The sequence below is a fragment of the Chroicocephalus ridibundus genome, chromosome 13 (assembly GCF_963924245.1).
Source record: "Chroicocephalus ridibundus chromosome 13, bChrRid1.1, whole genome shotgun sequence".
In the NCBI taxonomy this organism is placed as follows: domain Eukaryota; kingdom Metazoa; phylum Chordata; class Aves; order Charadriiformes; family Laridae; genus Chroicocephalus; species Chroicocephalus ridibundus.
This window is the reverse complement of record NC_086296.1, coordinates 1,502,759-1,518,775: the sequence shown is the minus strand read 5'-3', so window position 1 is coordinate 1,518,775 and position 16,017 is coordinate 1,502,759. Positions and strand designations below refer to the sequence as shown.

The following is a 16,017-nucleotide window of genomic DNA, read 5'->3' as shown; positions in this document are numbered from 1 at the left end:
GTTTCTAAATAGTGTGTGCTGCTTCTATAATTTATTCACAATATTAATGAAAAAACGAATAACCCAACCGACACATGGGTAGCGAACCAGGAGACGTAACCTGTGTGCTTAGGTTTGTAAGACGGGGAAGAATGGCTGGGGTTCAGGGCAGTAATTTAAGAACTGAAAGACCTGGAAAAAAAGAAAGAACATGGGAAGATCTGGGAAGACCTATAAGGAAGCTTGTAGGCTTCCTCTGAGTTTTCTGCATTACTTGCCTTTCTGTTGTAAATTGTTGAGGAGTCAGGACTAACTCATCTAATCGGTGGGTGCTTGGGTACCTGAAGAGGGTGGTGAGCTGGGCTCTGTGTTTCTGCGTTGCCCCCCAGCCGGCAGAAGGATGCTGCCGGGACCGCGCTGCTCGGTGCCGGGACGGCCCTACCTCCCTCCCCGGCAAGTCTTTGGCAGCAGCTGAGGCAGCAGGTTCCTTGATTTGGGAAAGCCATTGTGAGCCGTCTATTGTGACGGCTTTGAAAATCACTTCTCAAAGAAATAGGGATGTCCCGTTCCTTGCTATTATAAGAATCACCATACTTCTTGTCAAAGCAGTATGTTACACCTGATGTGCCTCGCTTATGCCTTAAATTCTCAATTGACCCAATTAACCTAATTAGTCACGTTTGAGGACGGACAAAAACATGGGAGTCTTACAGACTTGAAGTATACCCTATAACGTCCTGCCAGATTAAATACAATCAGAATAATACATGTTTTCTACAGAGAATGTAAGTACCAAATCCATTTAAGACTTGGCAGAGCACTGTGTCCAGCCGCACGGCCGTTACCGTGATTCCATTCAGCTTCATATATGCAAACCAGGCAGTTTCAGTAAATTGCAGCAATAAAACTTTTGTTCCAGCAGCCAAGTTAATCATTTGACTCTACATTGGAGTGACCGTGTGTTTCCATGACAATTGGACGGGTTTATGATTGACACGCATAGAATGAAAATCTGCCCTTCAAAGCTGTGAATCGCAGAGGCCAGTGAAAGCTCGGTCATCTTCTGAAAGAACTTTTCGTGAAAGGAGTGTGAGATGGGGACTGCCACCAGCAAAGGGGTTACAAGTTGTAGGTCTCAACACCAGTGAACACAAGCAGAGTAACATTAAGATTTATTGTGGCCTTGGCCTTAGACTTTGCTCCCACCTAAATGTGAACTTTTATTCGCGTATCGATTTAAAGCTCCCTGGGTTTAGTGGGGGTTTTTAATTAGCGTCTAGAGTGAAATTATGTAGTTCTTGGACAATCTAATTTCCCATTGCCTTCATATAGAGCCGTGTGTGGTTAGGAGCTGGAGAGGCTATTAGGTTTTTCAATAATAAGGTTATGCATATACCAACTCTAAGAAAATATACGCTATAGCTTTACCAAAGTTTACACAAATTTATGGACATTTTTGTGGACAATTAAATTTTATTTAATAACATAAAATTCATTTTATGTTATTAAAACTCTGGTACTATTGATCAAAGTCTGTTTATAGCAGGGTTTCACGGAGGCTATATTTGCTTCTGTGCTTTCCGTTAGCGTCTGGGTGGCCTCTGGACACAGGGACAACTCCGTCTCCCGTTGTTGGGACCACAAACCTCACACTTGGATGCGGCCTAGAGAAGAGCAGCTTGGTTTATTTTATGGTGGAGGCGTATTAGCATGATAGGAGCAGCTTTTAGCATGATAGGAGCAGCTTAATATATAGAAGCTTTGCAAATTTTTTTTCAGCCTGCTCAGGGTGATTACATTTTTTTGACATCAAGTAAATTATTATTTTTTGGTTCATTACAATTATTCTAGCAGGTTGCAGACAAGTATATTTTTGTGCAATTTGGCAAGGCTGCTATGGTGTCATTATATCTGGTACTATATTTATAGGATCCACTTCATTTCTGTATGTTTTGAGATCTGAGAAGCACCTACAGCCTGCGACACTCGTGACTGAAGTCAGAATCCCTTGCTGGTTCCCAAGGTACTTGTATGAAGTTCGGGTTTGTGGGTTTTTTTCCTAGTAAGCAACTAGTCGAGCTGAGGTTTTTTGAGGCCAGTATTTTTGGCCTCATCAATCCTCTGCTGCATTTTCAGTGCCGCAGAAACCAGAGAGGTCAGTGAATCGTTCGGGAGGGATCGTGTAATGAGAGAGGAGGAACGCGGCACCTGCCCGCCATGCGGGGGCTCCCGGCCCCGGCGTGGGGGCGTCACTCCGGCCTGTCTGCAGTTCCTCATCTGCTTGCTTTCATAGGCGTGCACTCAGATTAAACGAACAGATGTGCGGCCACATTCTGCCTCTTAAATCCGAAGATTATAAATATTTAAGATGCAAATAAGACTCGTGTGGTAGAGTTATTGCTTCTCCATTTTTCCCGGTTAGGACTGTTCAGCCGTTTTGCCACACCTGGTGCTGGCTGAGGGGACGCAGTCCCGGCTGGCAGAGCCAAAATGAGATCTGCCGGCTTTTTTCCTGCGCTGGGGTTTCCCACGTCGCAAAAGGAGAAAGGTTATGTGGAACTGAAAAACTGATTCAACAGGTACATCAAATGTATACTGCTAAGTACAGAAATTTCAAAAGCAACGCGCTTCCACACTTACTCATTTACCAGGAATGCGTGTTAATCCTACTGTTACCACGACCAGCAGGAACTATAGCACGGTGTAAGTATATGTGAATTGTTTACCTCTTTATTTCTCTCTGTTAATTCCCTATTCCCTTTCCTGACCAAGCGGTAGCTCTGCAGGACAGACTCAGTGTGTGCTTTCTCCCCCATTAACCTCATTTTCTTGCTTCCCTGCTTGCGTGTATTTTTTTCTGCTTGTTTTTCCTCTGCCTAGCCTCAAAGAAAGTTCTCTGCAGTCACTAAATCGGGTGTCAAAAATAGTAATGAATATTAATTAGTCCATTGCTACCTCATACCTTCTAATATTTATCCAGGCGAGTTATCCCGGGGCACGCTGGGGGCTGAATACGGCGTTGGGGCGCTGCTGAATCTCCGCCTCAGCTCCAGACGCACTTTGGTTCGCGCTTGGCGCTTGTGCCTCTCTTTGCGGTGGGAATGTGGGTCCCCGGAGCCCCTTCCCCGCCACTGTCCCCCCGTTCCTCCCGTCACGCGGCTGCGTGGTGTCAGCACGTTTCATTGCGGGGATTCCCAGCGTGTGCTCCGGTACCACTGGTATTTGGTTGGTTAATTTGGCCTTTCAAAGGCGTCGCTGGTCTCTTGTTTGTGTCCCCACTGGTAACGAAAGGCTGCGGTTGGGACCCTGTGAGCTCAGGCTGTCACTGAACGAGATTCACCAGTTTACTGTAATTGCCAAATCCCTAGTGTCTGAGCCTGCAGGTTTTAAAAATCAGGCAACTCTTGAAAGAAATCTATGGGTTTGGGGGTTGTTTTTTTATTTTTTTAATTTTTAATACTGGCTTGTACTCCCAGAATCCTAACACACTTTCTTGTTTAGGTTTTCTCTAGCCACATCGTGCCCCAATATTTCTTAGAAAAAGCAACAAGAAGTTGCTTGAAATTAGCAAGACGTCAGAGTTTTAGGAGTACGATTGAATTTAATCTCCCTTCATTGGCCTTAAAGATAAAACCATGTGGGTCTAAGGAATTGTTTCAACTTTTTTGCGGTAGAATTGTAGGACTTCTCTATATCAGAAGGGCTGCAGTAGTACATGAAAGAGAGATGAGAACAGTCACCGTAAAAAAGGAAACACTATGGCAAAGCAACTAATTCTGTGTCAGTGTCTGGGGGACTAAATTCCTCCCGCTTTCACATTGTAATCCTTTTAAAAGAAGAGGCTGAACTCATTTTTAGTGTCTAAAGACCAGATTAAACCCAACAAACTGTTACAACTCTGCAGTCCTTAAACTTACGAACGGAAAGCTCTAGGAAACAAGCTACATTTATACATCTATGTATTTACCATGCGTCAATTAACGTAAGGTACTTCCATAAGCCGTGGGCGCCTGCGGCAGCACCTCCTGCTGGAAGCTGATACTGCACATTTACAGGCTGCTCCTGTTTCTCCTGGGGACTGCAGGAACTGGCCAAGTATTTCTATAAATAGCCGGAGCAACACGACTGCCTGGTAGCCTGAGGGGGGTAAAATGACACATGTGGTTTGTAAGAGTTCTGGGACTGGAATACAGATAGTCTCCGTGTTTCCTTCTTCAGGAAGCCGTCGGCTTTGCGTGCGGATTCCCGGTTTGCCGGGAGGGGTTACTGACACCTACCAGGGATTGGTTTCTTCTCCCCTTAGGTGTTGTTCCTAGCCATCTCTTCTGCATTCACAGAGCACCGGGTTTGGATGCTATTTATATCTTTTCCTGGCAAGTGTTTTTCATTTGAGACTGCTACAGTACTTTGCCTTTAATTTTCACCTTGCTTTATTGAAGCAATTTGCATTAGTGATCTTAATCTGTGCTAACGTCGCACTCGTTTGGGTGCGCGACTGGGCAGAGACACCACTTTCGCTCTTCATGTGAACTTTTCCCTTTAGGTCATCATTAATAAATAGAACTTAGTGAATTATTTTTCAACAAAGACAGATGGAAACATTGTTAGGCAATTAAATAGAATATACATAATTGTAGCGCGAGTCAGACAGACGCGCTGCAGTCTTTCACTGTCACCCAGGTGACACATTTCACATGCCGGCAGTTTCCACTAGCCAAAACCTCATTAGTAAAATCACTGCTTCTGTGGAACATAAAATGAAATTAAAAAAATGCCAGCACATCTGAAATAATCTGACTGCTTGTATGTTTTGGTTTCCTAACCGTTTGCATGTGGTGTGTCAGTTTGGGATGTCCAGCTGCGTACACGTGCATCCGCTGGCTCTGGAAGATGCGGGCGTCTCCTGCCAGCCCCGAGAGCGCTCGGCATTCCGCAGGTGCCACTTGTGTCAAACGAGTTTTCTGTGTTCTTGTTTAAAAAAAAACAAAACAAAACCAAACAATCCTGCTTCATGTAAATAACGGTGAGAGCTGGAGGTGTGAGTGAGGCCTCGTTCCATCCTCTGCCTTTCCGAAGGAGGAGAGGCGGCATCGCCGCGTCAAGGATTGGTTCCGAGGTTCGGGAGATGGGCTGCTCACTCGTGGCTCCGACCTGCAGCAGACTCTCCTTCCGAACGTGATTTCGCCAACCTTACCTGTATTGCACATTCCTTTCTTCAACTCCGTCGGGGTGTAACGGGAGTCTGTCAGTCTGTCTGCCTATGGCAGGTGGTCTTACGCCAGTCCCAGGCCTCGGGGACCATTGCGTTAGTGACCGCTTCCAGTGCTCTCCTCGTCAGCATGGGCCAGGAAGGCTCTTCAGTACGAATGCAGATTTATGGAGAAGATATAGTTCTTAAATTAAGCTAGGCTACCCTATAATTTTATTCACAAAATATTGTTATTTGTAAAGCTTTCTTTCAGGCTGGTTGTTGTCTTTGGGCACAGTGAGTGTGCTCAGAGAGGACGGGTCCTTTTTCAAGTGCCCATTTTGGGTAAGAAATGTCCTAGCTTGGCAAAATATGCGGTAGCTGCCTTTTGTTCAGAGGTGTGAGCTTGCCGGCCTCCTCGCCGAGGCAGCGGCTGTCAGGCACTGGCCGTGCAGTGGGGTTAAGGTGCTGGACCGGTGTCAGATCCCCCCGGACGCCTGGCGGGGGCGGCTGCAGGGCTCTGGGCGTTGGGATGGCAGCGGAACTCCTGCCGCGGGGCGCTGCTGGGGGAGTACGGGCAGATGCTCACGGTAAATCGCAGTTTTCTTTTGGAATTAAAATTGTCAACAAAGATTTCCTTTTCATAGTTTACTTCTAAAAATTCCAGCTTGCCTTGCGAAGTCCATGCTGAAGGAGTCATTTGAAGACGCCCTGAACTTTATCGCTTGACTGTACAAAATGAGTTCAAAACCCAGTAGAGTCGCCGTGACACGCATGTATTAAACTTCCCTTTTTTTTTAGGCAAGACCTTTCCCCTCTTCATCAAAACATTTTCAAATAGGGGACAAATGGGAGAGCTTGATTTCTCGGTTCTTTTCGTCTACTGTTTCAATTAAATATGACAGTGAATTGAATATGTCGCCGCAAGAAATTACGGTGCAAACCCTTGGCTGAATGCAGAGCTGGAGGCTGCAGCCAGCCTGGACCTGGGCTGTCCACACGCGAATGAAACAATTCGTGTCTTTCCTCTTCCCTCCCGTACTCCTGAGATTCCTCTGTTCTCCTTTTCTCCCCTGGTCTCCTTTGGTGTCTCCCGCCCTGCTGGGGCTGCAGCCTGCCGGGCCCCGCGCCCCCCGGGAATTCGGGAAGGGAGCGCGGAAGCCGTTCCTCACCCCCCAGCCTGCGAACTGGACCTCTCGCTTGGTTAGGAAGCTGTCTAATGCTGAACTTACAGCTATTCAATACGCAAAGATCACTTGGCTTTTCATGATTTTTATGTTTGGGGATGGCTGCACTGAAAATTCATATTTTTAAAACCACTTTAATGGTATTTCTGTCATTTGGAAACACTAAAATTAAATTTCATCGTGTAAATTCACTGTATAATACAGTTATTAATTAACAGGAATACAATTACTAGTACTACTAATTAGAAACTGCTGTTTTATTTTGAAAACAGCTCTTCTGCAAAGCACGTTTTTAAAATCTAAAATAATTCTTACACAAATTCAAGTTTATTGGTTTAATGCCAAGCTTACATTTGGAGTTGAACAAGTTGGTGTATACTGTAATGTTGGGGAAAAAAAGTGTAAGGTGTTAAGAATTGCAGTTAAACCTCTACTCAGATTTACGTAATGGTAAATCAGTTTTACTGATTGACTCTGGGGGGCAAAATCTGTGTCAAGCCCAAGAGCCTTCAGCAAATGTGACTGAAAGAGGAATGATTTTTCACTGCCAGTTCTTGCCCAGTAAAAATGTTGGTTTGGGGGGTGTTACTGAAATTCCTACCCGGTGAATGGTTCAGGTGGGTGATTCAGCCTAGATTAAAAAAATAATCTGGGATTCTATTTACAATCATGAACTGAAAGGTGTGTCTTCAGCGAGACTCTGCCTCCGTCTCTCGCTGCAGAGTGCAGCCCCCGGCAGCCAGAGCCCCGCGCTCGGTCTGGTCTTCGCTGCCACTAATGTTCTCTTATCACTAAAACCGGATTTCATTTTTTCTTCTTTTTTCAAGATTAAATTTCATTATGAATTCTTGGAATATCACCTTTGCCTCCAATTAAAATAAATAAATTTATCCTGTTTCTGTAACGCATGTAAGGCGACTTTGGTTCCCCCATGAAAAGCTGCCATGTTCAACTGGGATATCCTTAGTATGCCGGCAAACAAAATTAGGTAATTCATCAGCTAAATTAAATGAAACTCCATATTAGCATATAATATAACAAAAAATCCTTCCCAAAATTTGCATAAAAGGTGATCAAGGGCTGTGTTTTAATTTAATTGGGTGTGATATTCTTATGCATAATTTTAAATTAAATTTTTTATAAAAGGTGTTTGGCTGCAATTTTATTGCCACATAAATTCATGAAGCGATGTTGTTGGCAAAGCCTCGCTCATCGCATGTGCCTGTAACATACCGCTGCACCCGCCGGGCACTGGGGTCTCTGCGTCCCTGTATCTCTCTGTTCTCGCTTGTAGGGAGAAATGTTGGGAGAGTGTAGTGGCAGCGGCCGTCTGCAGGCTCTTGATAGGAAGATTATTATGCATTAACTTTAAAGAGTTAGAAATGTATAATTCATGGCTATTGGGTGGATTTTGCAAATCTCCCGGTTGTGTACAGTTGCTAATCTGTGTGACATGATGGAAAACAAATCTCGGAAATACTGTCATTGAGGTTTGTGGCAATCAAGAAACTGCAGTTTTAATGCAACTTTTCTGTCTGATGTTTAGGAGAAAATCCTAGTCCTATATTAAAAACACTAAACTGTCTGGGCTTCTTATAAATATTAATTTACCAAGCGCACAAACGTCTGTGACATTTCCTGCAGTAGAAAGGATAAGCTTTAATTTTACTTGCCTATATCACAGCACATCAAAGGGAATCACTGTGCGTTGGCTTTTGTAGTTCTATATTTCATAAATTTTCCTTTAATATGCCGTGTCTTTATCGATAAACACAGTAAGGTAGTCGAGGAAATAGGTGCATCTACTTTGCCAAAGTTAGTTCCGCCGTCGTTTCCTTAACGAATGATTTACGTCACTGTTGGCATGTAATGACTCGAACGACGTTCTTCATGGGTGGTTGTACCTTTTCGGTCTGGATGTTTTTAAAAGCCGCGATTCTTATCTGTGACAGGGCTGTGTGCTGGCCCAGGGGCTCTTTACTGCTTTTGTAATATCTACATACAGCGTACTGGCAGTAGCGGCTGTTGCCCAGAGCCCGTGTGGAAGGGCCCTGTCTCTCCTCGACAGCGTTTGCAAATTCCTGGGCATTTTGCCACAGTTTCTGCCCAAACTTTGCCCGCGCCTCCGCCGGCCGCACCAGGTGATGCTCGCTCGATGTTAACATGCTGATTTCCATTGTAATTTAGAATGAGCAGGAGTTTGTAAGGGAACGCGACGCTCGTGAGTAACACAAAAAATATTGCTGTTTTAAATAAATTTCTGCAGATAACGGAGTGTAAATATTCGACTATGACAGAGGTGGCAGCCCGCCTCCTTGGCTGGAGGGCCGTACGCTGGGAGCGCAGGGTTGCTGTGGAGCGTGCTGGGGGTGGCTGCGTCTGTAGCACACCTTTACGCGGAGAGACCTCCCTTCCCGCGGCCGCTTCAGGTGTTCTGGTGCAAGTTGTGACGGTGCGTACCCACACACGGAGCTGTATGATGTACATACGTTTGCCCTCTTGTATCTCATATAAAAGCAGAACTATGTTGTCAGAATACCTTACGTTTCTCTGTGAAATAAGATAGTGGCTTAGCAAATAAGGATATAAAGTGAAGGAAGAAGGAGCTTAGGGGAAAAAATTCCTCCTCCTCACCTCCTTGTCTCTTGGTTCAGAAAAATAAATCACAGCAGATGCAAAGAATACTGCCCAGCTCCGCCTGTGCTTCTGGAGATTTATCTGCGACAAAGCTGCTGCTGAGGAACACCTGCAGTCACAGGGTCTGAGCTGCTTGCAGTCAATACGCACAAGACGTGGACGGACAAACTTAACTCGGGACCAAGAGAGCTCTTTTCCATTGGTGCAACTCTTGTGAAGTTGTGCTGCCTGCGGCACGCTGCTGTAAGTGAGAGAAACAGGAGTTTGTTAAGGCTGATTTTGGGTTGTAAGTATGCGGTGAGGGCTGTAGCTGTGAATCTGCAGGTAATTTTTCTGTTACCAAATAAATTACATCATCCAAGTTCTTCATTAGTTATTTTAGTGCCAGAAACTCCAGAGGGAAGCTCATTTGAGTGACAGAAGGAGCCAAAGATCCAGGCTTTCTGTTCATGCCCTTGGCACGGTTTTGCACTACGTGCTGATAGTAGGGTCGCAGCTGAATGGGGGAGCGGTCTGCTTGTCTCCCCACAGCCTCCCGGGGTCTCTCTCACTTAGTGTGGACCTTACTCCTCGCCTTGCACTTGGCAGTTGCAATTGTGGCTATTCCTGTGCGTGGGCGAGAACCCGCGCGGTGCCGTGGTACGTGTTTCATTAGTGGGTGTGCGTTACGCTGGCTCCACGGCACTAACGAGCAGTGAGCGCGGCGTGGACCTAAGGCCAAGCAGGAACCATGGAATTGGGTGGGTTCACCCGTGCTTTACCCCCCCGAAGGCTGCTTCTCACACAACTGGGCTTCCAAGAACTCCGTGCCTGTTCGGAAGCTCTTTGAGTAAGGGCCCGAGAAGGTCCTTGGGATGGTGCAGCATCAGAATTTGTCCCTAAGCTTTCCTGTAGTCCAACAAGCTACTCACATTCTCATCACGCTAGAAAAAAAGCTTTAAAAACTAATTATGTTCACTGGAGTAGGAAAAGCACGAAGTGGTGGTTGGGATGCAATTGTGGAACTCAGTGAATGGTGAGAAATTGTGTGCTGGTGGATGCTTTACTTTCCCATGCATTTTGCAGTGTCAGTGTCTCGATGTTCTGTTAAGTTCCTTATTCTGAAAATATTTATTTTAATGAGTTATTATAGCTAGAGACTAATTGTCTAATTTCTTTTTTTTTAGTCGTTTGTTGGTGAGCAAGCATAAAACCACTCAGAGCCTCTAACAGTGTGACTGGGGTAATTAGTTACAAGTGAGAGATAACAAGCAATTTGAAAAGGCATTACAGATTTTTCTCTGCCTGTCACATCTGAGAGCTGTAAGATACTTGATTAAAATCAGCAATAAAAGTGGATCAGTGGAATGAAGCGGCACTTTGGTAATGAAGTACAGGTGGTTTATTAAATGTCATATGGTCCAGGCTGGTGAGTTCTTCCCCTCTCCCCTGCAGTTCATGGTATGGGACGGAGAGCAGTCGAGGGCTGGGAAAGGGACTCTGCAATATCACCCGGAGCCTTGGCGAGCTCCAGGCTTCCCAGGAGTTTGGGTGAAGCTCTTGGCTGGCACCAGCCCGTGGAAACCCACCCTTGGTTGCCCAGTGTCAGTTAGACGGCACCCATGGGAGCACGGTGGGAACGGCATGGTCTGTCGGCACCAGCTGATCCGGTGGTTTGCCGTAACCCAGACAGCACCCTCCGGACCAGGGGGAACAGTGCCCGTCCTGCGCCAGGGGGTGCCTGTGGGGGCTTGAACTGCTGTCCCCACTCCTCCTCGCCCACCTCTTCCCTTCTCCGCAGGGTGGGTGGTTGTGGTGGCAACGTGGCCTCCCCCGGACCCGCCGACATCCTCTGTTCTTATCTTACTGATAAACTTCCTGGTTACACAAGGTATTGAATGTTTTAACGAAAAATTCTGCTTCAAGAATAAAATGAAACTATTAGACTTGTATTGGAAAGACAACTCGTTTTTTCGTGACAATCAACACTAAATTTCCAACTATACAAATATCACTATCACTAGAAGACGCTAGAAGGGTGTTTCTTTTCTGAAGAACCTGGTACCTCATGTTAATTTTTATATATATATATAAAATATATATATACACTTTTTTTTATGAGATCTTGTGAAATAGGAAAATGCTGTTCTTCCCAGATTATATGATAGAAGAAGGTTAAATAGCCCACAGACATCCATGAAGGCTATAGTGGATCTGGGTCTTGCCCAGGATGTCCCAGTTCAGGACACACGCCTTAGGCTGCTTATCGTCTTGACTATCAACTAAAAGAAAAAATACAGGTGGAAAAGGAGGAAGGAAAAATCAAGCAACGTATTTTTTCAGTAGTTTTTGTCTGCTCCAGGTGACACTAAACATAAATCATGAATTATTTCTGGCTTAAAAATGGAGAATATTTTAATAAAATTAGCCTACTTAGAGGAGGTAGTCATTTTCTTGTTAGGAGACAAAAGCTAAAAGAAATTAGGCTTCAAAGAAACCCTCATCAGAGCTGTATAATTTGGGTTTAGCAGCTGTTGGGTTGCAGCGAGTAGGAAGGGTTGAGGAGGTTTTTCCTTACTGAGGACGGGATTTCTTTGGCCTTGCCGTACCCTCCAGGCCAAGGGGCTGCGGAAGGGTGGTGGCACCTCTGGCGTACGGGGCAGCTCCAGCCCCAGTGGAACCCAGCCAGGGCCATCCGCAGGAATCGCCTGCGCCAAAGGGGCTTGGCCTCAGAAAGAGAGGAGGAGACCGGGAATGCGAGACACGGGGTCCTGCTTGTCATCTGCACGAGAAATTTCTGGGATAAAAAATGCTTTAATGGGAATAGTAGCTGAAGCTCAAACAGAAAATGAGATGTTGAAAACTGTTGAGTTGTGTCTGGTGAGTTCCAAAGGTGAATGTCTTCCTGCCCTCATTTCCCTGATTTCCTGCTGCTAGAAGAAAAAATGTCAAACGGGATGAGGTGTGTTTATGTAGCCACAGCTGACATTTTTAGAGTCACTAGATGGTATTTAGACCTGGATGACTGGAAATGCTATGGTGTATGCTTACGAAGGAAACATTTTTGGCTTTTAAATCTGTGAATCAATGGGGAATTAAATATATACTGGCTTAAGTGCTAAGTTTGGTAGTGTTTGATATATGCCCATACGGGTGGCGCTGGGACAGAAATCAAGGGGACAGGAATAGCTCGTTAGCCAGGCGAGCTCTTCCTGAGGAGTTTACTTTCTGTGCTCCAGTTCTGAGGGATTTTCTTGGGGTTTCAGGTGATGGGGGAACAGATGTCAGGTGTAACACGTTTTGTACACCAGCACGACTCGGGAAGGGAAGGGGAACCAATTGGAGATACAACTTACAGATTTCCACTGTATTATGTAAATGTTATCAGTTATTTTAAAATAATCCCCTCTTCCTACTTCCCCTAGATGGAATAAAAATGTCTTTTTTGTTTTCTTTGTTTCTCTGACAGAGTTATCATTGAACCGAGGAAGAATTTCTATCTTAAAGCCACTACACGGAAGGAACGCTATAAAAGGTATTGTGTTTCTGCAGCTGCTCACCACGTCTCTTGAGTATTTTCCTGCTTTGTCATTATGTATGTTCTTAAATCATTCTCCTTTTATTCTTTTAAATTATCTTTACATCTCTCAGAAATTCATTAGTTTGCATGCTATGGAAGGCCTACTAAAATTTGTTTTAAAATGGTGTTAGAATGGTTGAGGGGCAGAAAGAAGGAAATACCCGTGATAAATCTTAAACCAGTGGAACTGGGCCAGGAACCCCTGTAATTCTGTGCTGTGCTGAGGCCCTGGCGAGGCTCAAATTCAAGGGCTGGCTGAGGAGAACAGGGATGACCGTTTTCTCTTTTGTGACCTCGCACCACCTCTGATCCAAGTCTCCCTTCTTCTACCATGGAAAGCCTCCCTGAGTTTCATGGGACCCCTGACGGAGCAGGGACCGTCCCTTACTGCGGCCACGTTCACAGCAGGTGGACTCGGAGCGTTCCCTTCCTCTCCCGTTCCCAGCTTTGCTCGGGCTCTCCGGGGTTTTTCTAGATGAAAGGCTGCAGTCACGTCCTGCAGCCCACCTCGGCAGTAATCTCCTGCTCTGGAGATGAGTCTTCCTCGCTCTGTTCCCTCCCTGCCAGCTGTCTCAGCCTTTCTTGAGAGGAAGAGGCAGGTCCTCTGCTGGCTCCCAGGATGACCATGAGCGTTTTCAGCTGCTGTGAACTCACCTCAGTACCTCGGTGTGTCCGTGTTAAATCCGGGGGCTTGGTGGTCGACGATGGGGTTAAATATTAAAGTCCACTGTTGTTTCTTTCCCTGAAATACGACTCCCTTCTGTGTACTGCTTTATTTTTCTCAATGTAGGTGGATTATAGTTTTAGCCAAGCATTCTTCAAAAATAATCCTCCGAATAACTAGTGTCATCTTACTGATATTTTATAAAATTCTTTCCATTTTCATTTGATTATTTTTAGATTAAATATTGTCCCTTTTATATATGTCAAAGCTAAAAGTGCATATAGCCCATTTAAAGTTTCAAAGCTGTTTGCAGGAATGATTCTCAACAGAGTTTACATTGCATTTACTGTCTGACTTGTTTGCTACTTACCTCTGTTACAGAGTCTTAATGAAATGAGTTAAAAGTGTTTATTATAATTGGAATACATTCCTATTTATACAGTGCAGGATTTTCATTTTGATGTAATGGAGGGAACTCATTTTAAACATTTGAGTGGCTAGACAGTTAAAGCAAAATTATTATTTTTCCCACTCAGCACAGCAGAATGGTCGTTAAAAAGGGATGTTTGAATAGAAAGTTGGTTCTTGGAGCAGATCTTCAGCGATCTGGAAGAAATATTTCTGCTTCCAAGTAACTGTAATTAGGCACTAATGATAAGTGCATTCCTGGAAAGAAGAAATATTATTGATGGGCGACATAAGCTACAAAAAGCATTAAGATTTAGTCAAAGACATAAAAGTAGGTGAGCCTTGGAAGGGGTGAGGTCAGTGACTGACTATAGCTACCTGGAGGAAAACGATCTGTCCAAAAGACAAGTGATAGTGGCCCCGTAAATCCAATACTTTCCCCAATTCCAGCCGATTTTCACATCAGGGCCAGCCTCGGCACAGAAGACGCAGTTTACACGTGGTGGTTTGTCCAGCTGAACTGGAGGCTTGTGCTGAGGTGAAAGTCAGAAGAGGTTTTACGGGCAGAAGAGAGGGGCAGGGAGTGGGGCGGCCCCAGAGGCTCTGGCTCCAGAGCTGAAGCTCTAGCTTTAGGCTCGAGCTCTTCTAGCTGAAGTTTTCCTAAAGGAGAAATTCAGCCTGAGAGAAGATCTGCCAGGGAAAACTTTGGCCCAAATCTTTAAATTTTGATAGAGCTAAAAGCCAATGAATAAAAAGCTCATACAACAGAGATATGAATCTTAGTTGTGAAAATTGCTATTTGCAGTGATGTAATAAATATAATTTTTGATAAATGTATGGATATAACACTTCACAGACTAAGCGTAACACTGCATTTCTGCTTCATGCAAGTGAAGATCTAAATGAGTAAAGAACACTTGAGTCTGGATTAATCAATGGGGTTACTATGGCGTCTTGATTTACCCAGCAACAGGAACGAGACGTGTCCTGGAGGCTGTTTTGACTGTGGGTGTAACCCCCGAGAAGCCAATGTGCTTGGCCATAGAGTAGAAAATGCTGGTGAGTGATCGAGATCTCTGCTGCGAGACGTGAGCGGTGTCTCCCCCTGGGAGGAGCCGGGTTCCGCTGGCAGCTCCTGTGATGCTGTTTCTGCCCCTCAAAGGCAGCCGGGCTCCGGAGCAGGACGTTCCTGCCACGTGGCACAACGACGGTTTCGTTGGCAGTATTAGAGGGATGCTACGTGCCAAGATCCATCATATGGAATGATGAGTCTCTCCGAGACTATCATTAAAATGTGTCTGGTTTTCCTGCCTTTCTATGTTTATGCATGAACCGGGTGATTATTCAAGACATCAGATGAGCTAAATACTTTTCTTTTGCTCGGATATTATTTATTAATTCTCAAATGCATGTTTGCCTTGTAAGACTAAAAAGCTGTGGCATTAATCAGCACAAACTTGGATTGCATCCTAAACTTCCAAGGGTAAAATGAACTTGGATTGTGTTTTGAATTTACGGATGCTGAAGATTGAAGAGTCTATCGCTGCCGTCTTTGAGTCTGCACATACAGTTGTAGAAAGCGGATCTACAGTTTGGTCTAACAAGTAGCTTTACTTAGTGCCTAGGCTTCCAAATTTAGCTTGGTGGAAAAAAATACTTGATTTAGAATGAGACAGATGTTGCTGGAGAGAATTAGAGTTAGTAGGCCTCATTCTGCTTCTTCCCTCTTTTTGTATTGCTTTAATTTCCTCTTCATTGATACCGTTCCTGGTTTAAAGCAACCTAAGGTCGAAATCCGGTTGTTTTTAATGAGAGAGGCTGAAATATGGGAGAGTAATGCAGTAGGGTTGCTTGGTAAGCGGCTAATAAAATTCATTTGGATTAGTAGCTTCAAGAATTAAATGTGAATATTGACATTTTTTCTTTCCTGTTTATACTAATGTTTTCAGTTCCTGGTGGGGCAATAGAGCAGCCACACAACCCACTACGTCTGACTGTGAGAGTTAAGTAAGACACACGTTCAGGAAAACAGACAAGCGTTTTTGTTTGGTTTTTTTTCTCCTGAAAGTAGTAAGAAAACCATAGGGAAGACGCTTGCTCTGAACCCCTCAGAACTGTGAAGGTTTTTTCCCCTAGCAAGGCCAGTTTATTTATTGCCATAAAATGCTATGGGAGATATTACGTATTTGATTCAGATGGGGTAAAAGATCTATTTCCTTTTGATGCATTTATTTGCATTAATCTTAAAAGTAGTAATTGGAAATGCCCTCATAAACCCTGAGATTGGAGCCCTAGAATTAAAACCCATTCGTTATTACCCAGGAATGTAGCTGTGCAGTTTTATTAGCCTTTCTTCTGCTGTAATCTACGGATCTCATTTAGCTGCATGCAGCCC

The 16,017-nt window shown here is 44.6% G+C and overlaps 1 protein-coding gene across 4 annotated transcripts in view; it reads left to right on the top strand.

Moving 5' to 3' along the window:
• The window catches only part of ARVCF (ARVCF delta catenin family member), a 273,582-nt gene that overhangs the window by 87,239 nt on the left and 170,326 nt on the right, over positions 1-16,017 (top strand). For all 4 annotated transcript variants that reach the window (XM_063350849.1, XM_063350852.1, XM_063350850.1 and 1 more), the window contains one exon: positions 12,440-12,505. The gene's annotated coding sequence lies outside the window, so the exon portion shown is untranslated. The remainder of the gene's footprint in view (positions 1-12,439; positions 12,506-16,017) is intronic.